Below are 7,665 nucleotides of genomic sequence, written 5' to 3' on the forward strand. Positions count from 1 at the left end.
CTGCTGTTATTCTCCGGCGACGGCAGACGAACCAGTAAACCCTTGTGCAGTCGTACTCCCCTTCGCGTGGGAAACAACTGCCGAGTCTTCCTTGCCTCCGTGGCGTTCCCTTCCTAGGCCTCACCGTCGTCCACCGCCCTGGTGCTCTCGGCGCGGCCTGGTCAACGTGGTCAACGACTGACATGCATCTGAAGTGGACTGTATGTGGAGAGGCCGACGGCTGGGTCCACGGCCGCACGCAAGGAAATGCCTCCTTATTACGCGCAAAATAATGATTCATCCACCTGACATTAGGGACCCACCGAAAGGGCCTCTGTATTTCACAAAAAAAACGTTACCGCTGCTGACAGCTCGGACCCACCAGCTATATCTTCACACGCAAGGAAGTGCCTCCTTATTACGCACAAAAAAATGAATACTCCCCCTGTTAGCTGGGACCCAGTATAGTAGCAGGCTGGCTTGTGGGCCTACTAAGTTGACGGGGACGGAGGGCTTTGTCAAGTTAGTCAATATGCACGATTCTAGCTCCAGTGACCGTACGACGTGCATCCAACGGCCGTAGTGCTTCTTCAACCTCTGGTCTTCTTGCTCCAGCCGCCCAAACCAGCGTCGGTCGTGCCTCGTGCTCCTGCCTCCTGTGGCCGGCTGCGATGCGGCGGAGGCCTCACCGCCCCCTACTACTCCCACCGCTGCCAGGCCATCCCTCTACTCACCCACACCCCCTATTATTTTGCGGCGACGACAGCCTCACACCGCAGCGAACCAGTGAACCCTCGTACTCCTCTACGTGTGGGCATCCACTGTCGCGTCTTCCCCGGCTCCGCGTCATCCCCTTCATAGGCCTCGCCGTCGTCCACCGCCCTGGTGCTCTCGACGCGGAGTGGTCAATGTGGTCAACGACCGACTTCCATCGGAAGAGTACTGTACATGGAGAGGCTGACAGCTGGGTCCACGGCAGCCGCAAGGAAGTGCCTCCTTATTACGCGCAAAATAATTATTCCTCCACCTGACAGCAGGGACCCACCGGACGAGCCACCAGTATTTCACAGAAAAAATGTTTCCCCCCTGACTGCTGGGACCCACTGGATGGGCCATTGTATTTCGCGAAAAAACGTTTGCCCCTGACTGCTAGGACCCACCAGACGGACCACCGTATTTTGTGAAAAAAACGTTCCCCCCGCTGTCAGCTTGGACCCACTGGAAGTGCCTCCTTATTACGCATAGAAAAATGAATACTCCCCCTGCTAGCTGGGACCCACCATGGTGGGAGGCTGACTTGTGGGCCTACTAAGTTGACGGGGACGGAGGGCTTTGTCAACTTAGTCAATATGAATGATTCTAGCTCCAGTGACCGTACGATGTCCATCCAACGGCCGTCGTGCTTCTTCAATCTCTGCTCTTCCTGCTCCAGCCGCTCAAACAAGCGTCGGCGAGACTGCCTGCTCCCTCCTCCCCGTGGCCGGCTCTGCTGCCGCGCAGGCCTCACCGCCCCACCGTACTCCCATCGCTGGCCTAGCCATCCCTCTACTCACCCACACCTTCTGTTATTCTCCGGCGACGGCAGACGAACCAGTAAACCCTCGTACAGTCGTACTCCCCTCCGCGTGGGAAACAACTGCCGAGTCTTCCCTGCCTCCGTGTCGTTCCCTTCCTAGGCCTCACCGTCGTCCACCGCCCTGGTGCTCTCGGCGCGGCCTGGTCAACATGGTCAACGACCGACATGCATCTGAAGTGGACTGTACGTGGAGAGGCCGAAAGCTGGGTCCACGGCCGCACGCAAGGAAATGCCTCCTTATTACGCGCAAAATAATGATTCCTCCACCTGACATTAGGGACCCACCGAAAGGGCCTCTGTATTTCGTGAAAAAACGTTACTGCTGCTGACAGCTCGGACCCACCAGCTATATCTTCGCACGCAAGGAAGTGCCTCCTTATTACGCACAAAAAAATGAATACTCCCCCTGTTAGCTGGGACCCAGTATAGTGGCAGGCTGACTTGTGGGCCTACTAAGTTGACGGGGACGGAGGACTTTGTCAACTTAGTCAATATGCACGATTCTAGCTCCAGTGACCGTACGACGTCCATCCAACGGTCATAGTGCTTCTTCAACCTCTGGTCTTCTTGCTCCAGCCGCCCAAACCAGCACCGGTCGTGCCTCGTGCTCCTGCCTCCCGTGGCCGGCTGCGATGCGGCGGAGGCCTCACCGCCCCCTACTACTCCCACCGCTGGCCAGGCCATCCCTCTACTCACCCACACCCCTTGTTATTCTGCGGCGACGGCAGCCTCACACCACAGCGAACCAGTGAACCCTCGTACTCCTCTACGTGTGGGCATCCACTGCCGCGTCTTCCCTGGCTCCGCGTTGTCCCCTTCCTAGGCCTCGCCGTCGTCCACCGCCCTGGTGCTCTTGGCGCGGCGTGGTCAACATGGTCAAGGAACGGCTTCCATCGGACGTGGACTGTACGTGGAGAGGCTGACAGCTGGGTCCACGGCCGCAGCAAGGAAGTGCCTCCTTATTACGTGCAAAATAATTATTCCTCCACCTGACAGCGGGGACCCACCGGACGGGCCACCGTATTTCATGAAAAACACGTTTCCCCCCTAACTGCTGGGACCCACCAGCTACACCTTCACACGCAAGGAAGTGCGTTTGGGCAAAAAAAACGATTCGCCCCCTGACTGTTGGGACCCACCAGCTACATCTTCGCACGCAAGGAAGTGCGTGACAGTCAGGACCCACCTAGTCGAAGCGTGCGTAGCGTTGTCATTCTGGTCGTGAACGTGTACGTACATACTGCTCGATGTAGAGACGCGCACGTGTCGTAGTAGAGGCGTGCACGTGATGTAGTAGAGGTGCGCACGTAGCATGTACACGTACGTACAGCGGCCAGGGTGCAAGAAAGAAAATACGGCCACGTATGTGTACATACGGGCGGGGTCTCGAACGCCTACTCGCGCATACGTACGGCCAGGGCTCGTGTACATGGCTGGGTTGGAACGGAGAAACAGCGTCGTCGTCGTGTTCATGGGGAGGCAACGGAATGCGTCGTGTTCATGGGGAGGCAACGGAATGCATCGTGTTCATGGGGAGGCAACGGAATGCGTCGTGTTCATCGGGAGGCAACGGAACGCGTGGGAGCCAACCGGCTGGGTCAGAACGGAATGCGTGGTTGTGTTCATCGAGAGGGCTTGGACGGAACAGGCAATGGAAACGAGGCATGGCGTACCCCAGAACGGAGGAAACGGACCTCCTATGGTCGAAACGGGGGTCCTGTTGATCGGGAGGGGTGTGGCGTACCGCAAAATGGAGGAAACGGACCTCCTACGGTCGAAACGGGGGTCTTGTTGATCAGGAGGGGTGTGGCGTACCGCAAAACGGACGAAACGGACCTCCTACAGTCGAAACGGGGGTCATGTTCATCGGGAGGGGTGTGGCGTACCGCAAAACGGGACTCCACGGGATACTATTCATCTCCACCGTCGACCTCCTACTCCAGCCTCCACAGGCTACCGTCGACCTCCTCCAGCTTCCACGGGCTCCTGTTCATCCAGCCTCCACCGCGCGCTACTCCACCGGCTACTATTCAACCACCCCTCCATTATCTACTGTTCATCCAGCCCTCCACACCATGGGGTCCTGTTCAACCACCCCTCCACCGTCTATCGTTCATCCAGCCCTCCGCACCACGGGGTCCTGTTCATCCAGAGGCAACGCCACCGCTCACTGTTCATCCAACCCCCCCCCCCCGCAATACTCACTGTTCATCCCAGAGGCAGCATCGATCGGCTTCGGTTAGCAGCAGTAGTGAAGGAATCGCTCGATCGGGTTCAGTTAACAGCCATCGATCGATCGCTCGGGTTCAGTAACGCGTAGCCTGCAGTGCAATCGCTCGGGTTCAGTTAGAGCCCAATGCCTCGCTCGGGTTCAGTTAGAGCCAACGCCTCGCACACACGCGCGTACGTGTATGAGAGAAACGCGCATCGCTCGGCCCCCGACCTCCCACCGTAACCGGGAACTCCCCGAAATTTTCCTCGCTCTCGCTTCTACCATGGTTTTTTCTGTCATGGATGGCCCAAAGAATGTCATGCAGCTGCGTCTCCAGCCCGCCCAGGATGAAAAGCCCATTTTCTGTCATGATTTTTTGTCATAGAAGTAGGAGCCCACCACATCTATGATGATACCGAGTTTTTTCACAATTATCGTCATAGAAGTGTCATATGTATGACAAAAAAAATTTCGTTCAGCCCAAAATGTCACGGATGTGTCTTTTTTTGTAGTGGTCCTTGTTTCCTATTTGGTGCTAAGGAGGCCTGTGCAGGCGAGGAGTACCGAGGCATCAAGCAAAGGTTGCCATATCGGTCCAACGAGACCAAGACCAGAAGGACGGCAAGAAGGAGGTCATCGTGGAGCCCAAGACGGCGTCACTACCAGAGCCTTTGGCAGGCGAAGACCACTTTTGTCAGGATGGCTTGTACTAGTTGTCCCCCTTCAAAATTGCCCGCCGTTGTTGGATCCCTTCCCGCTCAATATTTGGGAAGAGAACCAGGGCCACACAAGAACACCTCAACCTCAGGAGGCTGTTCTTCCCATTGTATTGTTCATCATCAGCCCTAGAGGCAATCCACCACCACCACACTGGAGTAGGGTATTAGACCACAACGGTGGCCCGAACCAGTATAAATCTTGTGTCTTTCTGTGTTGCGAGTTCGTCGAGTTCGTCCGCGAGATCTTAGCGAGCTAGGGCGTAGATCGGTGGGAGGAAAAGACTTCGCGCGCACCCCAGTGTTCGAACCTTAAGGGTTTGCCGGAACCCCACATCTGACATTTGGTGCGCCAGGTAGGGGTGCGCGGTAGCTTCCCCTCCGTCGATCTACGCTCCGTCGCCACCGTGCTTCGCCCATATGGCAGGCGCCCTACCGCCGACTCCGACAGTTAGCGTTGACAACGGGGCCAGGGGCTCCGAGCCCTGGCCCCCGCCCTGCGGCGGGTGCAGTGGCCGCCCAAGTTCAGGCCGGAGATGCCGTCGCGCTACGACAGCACGGCAGACCAGTAAGCTTTCCTGCTGGCGTACGAGGAGGTCGTCCTCGAAGCCGGGGGTGATGACAAGGTCATGGCCAACTGGCTTCCCATGGCCCTCGCCAGCGAGCCACGCGCCTGGCTGCTCAACCTTCCCGGATCCACGGTGGCATCTTGGGAGGAGCTCCGTGACCTCTTCACTGCTCGCTACACGGTGTCGGCGCACCACGCAGTCGCAGCCCTGCTGGGCGGCTCTCAAGCACCGCCATCAGACCGCCACGCCAAGCCGTTCCTCCGTCAGATCGGGGCCACCTCCAAGCACCCGGGGGCTCCGCCGTGTTGGGCTGCGCCAGAGGCCGACCTCACCTTCGGCTCAGAAGACCACCCTGACTCCACCGCCGGCTCCAGAATGCTCCTGATGCTCTGCACGCCCACCATCTGCAACGTGGCCGTCACCAAGACCCTCATCGACGGTGGTGCTGGCCTCAACTTGCTCTCCGTGGAAGCCTTCAACCTTCTCCACGTGCCACTTGAGCGGCTCGGCCACAGTAAGCCCTTCTCGGTAGTGGGTACTGGAGCTGCCCGCTCCCTGGGACAGATCCGCCTCCCCGTCACCTTCGGCACACGCGACAACTACCGCACCGAGCTGGTGGACTTCGACATCGCTCGCATCGGTCTCCCGTACAATGCCATCCTCGGGTACCCGGCTCTCGCTCAGTTCATGGCGGCGACTCACCCCGCATACAACCTCATGAAGGTGCCAGGGAGCAAGGGCGTCCTCACCATCAAGGGGGACACTAAGGAGGCCGTGACGGCGCTCAGGCTCGCCTACAAGACCGCGGCACCAGCACAACCCGCCAACGCCGGTGCCCCCGCGGCCAAGGAGGCCGTGCCCACCAAGAAGAAGCAGTTGTTCACCCAAGACAAGGCGGAAACCAAGCAGGTATCGGTCAGCGAGGACGGGTCCTCAGGAGCCACCTTTACCATAGGAGACGGCCTTGACCCGGAACAAGAAGAAGCCTTGGTGAGGTTCTTGCGCGCGAACAAGGAGATATTCATGTGGGAGCCCAATCAGCTGGTAGGGGTCCCGAGGGAGGTGATCCAGCATCATCTAAGAGTATGCCCCAACATCCGTCCCGTGAAGCAGCGAGCAAGACGGCAGTCCACTGAGAAGTAGGCCTTCATCGTCCAGGAGACACACAAGCTAGAAGCGGCAGGTGCCATCCGAGAGGTTCGATACCCCGAATGGCTGGTAAAACCTGTCGTGGTGCCGAAAAAAGGTGGGAAAGAATGGAAGTGTGTCGAATTCACCAATCTTAACAAAGCCTGCCCTCAAGACCCGCTCCCACTCCCGCGCATCAACCAGATTGTTGACTCCACCGCCGAGTGTGACCTGGTGTGCTTCCTGGATGCGTTCTCAGGGTATCATCAAATCAAGATGGTAGTGGAAGATGTGGAGAAGACGGCCTTCCTGACACCGTGTGGGGTTTACTGCTACACCTGCATGCCCTTCGGGCTGCGCAACGCGGGCGCAACCTTTCAGCGATTGATGCACATTGCTCTGGGGCGGCAGCTCGGGAGGAACGCAGAGGCTTACGTCGATGACATAGTGGTCAAGTCTCGCGAGGCAAGGACATTGATTCAAGACTTGGAGGAGACCTCCAAGAGCCTGCGCCAAGTGAACTTGAGGCTCAACCTGGAGAAGTGCATGTTCGGTGTCCCCTCCGACAAGCTGCTGGGATTCCTCATATCCCACAGGGGGATCGAGGCAAACCCAGAGAAGGTCAAGGCTATCGAGGACATGAGCCCGCCGCAGACCCTCAAAGAGATGCGGAAACTAGCAGGGCGGGTGACCGCGTTAGGGTGTTTCATCTCCAAACTAGGAGAGCGCGCCTTACCATTCTTCAAGCTCCTGAAGAGGAAGGGCCCGTTCGAGTGGAACCCGGAGGCCGGCCGGGCCTTCCAAGACCTCAAGAAATACCTTACTAGACCCCCAGTGATGGTGGCACCACAGCCCCTTGAGCCTTTGGTACTCTACCTTGGTGCCACCCCATACTCCACCAGCGCGGCGTTGGTGGGGGTTCGGGAGGAGCGCCAAGCCAAGGGCGCACCGCGCCAAGCCAAGGTTGAAGTAGAGCGGGGTCAGGAAAGCGCAGCAAAGGCATTAGCGGTGGAAGGCCAAGCTCAGCAGGGCGGCGTCACAGAAGCTCTTGAGGACAGTCAGGTCTCAGGGACCCTTCCACCTCAGGATATGCCCCGATCTCCGCAGGACCCGAGCCTCGACGGCGTGCCAGCCCTCGTCGAGCACCCAGTGTACTTTGTCAGTACCGTACTACGGGACGCAAGAGCGCGCTACCCCATGCCCCAGAAACTCCTGCTCACACTCCTGGTGGCCTCACGCAAGCTGCAACACTATTTCCAGGGCCACCCCATCAAGGTCGTCTCAGCCTACCCACTAGAAAGGATACTTAGGAGCCCTAAATCAGCCGGAAAGGGTCGCAGAGTGGAACATCGAGTTGCAAGCGTTCCAGTTGGAGTTCAGCACTACCAGGGTCATCAAGGGGGCCGCACTCGCTGACTTTGTGGCAGAATGGACGGATTCCCCGACACTTGAGGAAGGAGACCGGTCCACCTCCCCAGGAAGTGA

Source organism: Triticum urartu, chromosome 7A (assembly GCF_056163025.1).
Source record: "Triticum urartu cultivar PI428250 chromosome 7A, HENAU_Tu73, whole genome shotgun sequence".
Lineage (NCBI taxonomy): Eukaryota > Viridiplantae > Streptophyta > Magnoliopsida > Poales > Poaceae > Triticum > Triticum urartu.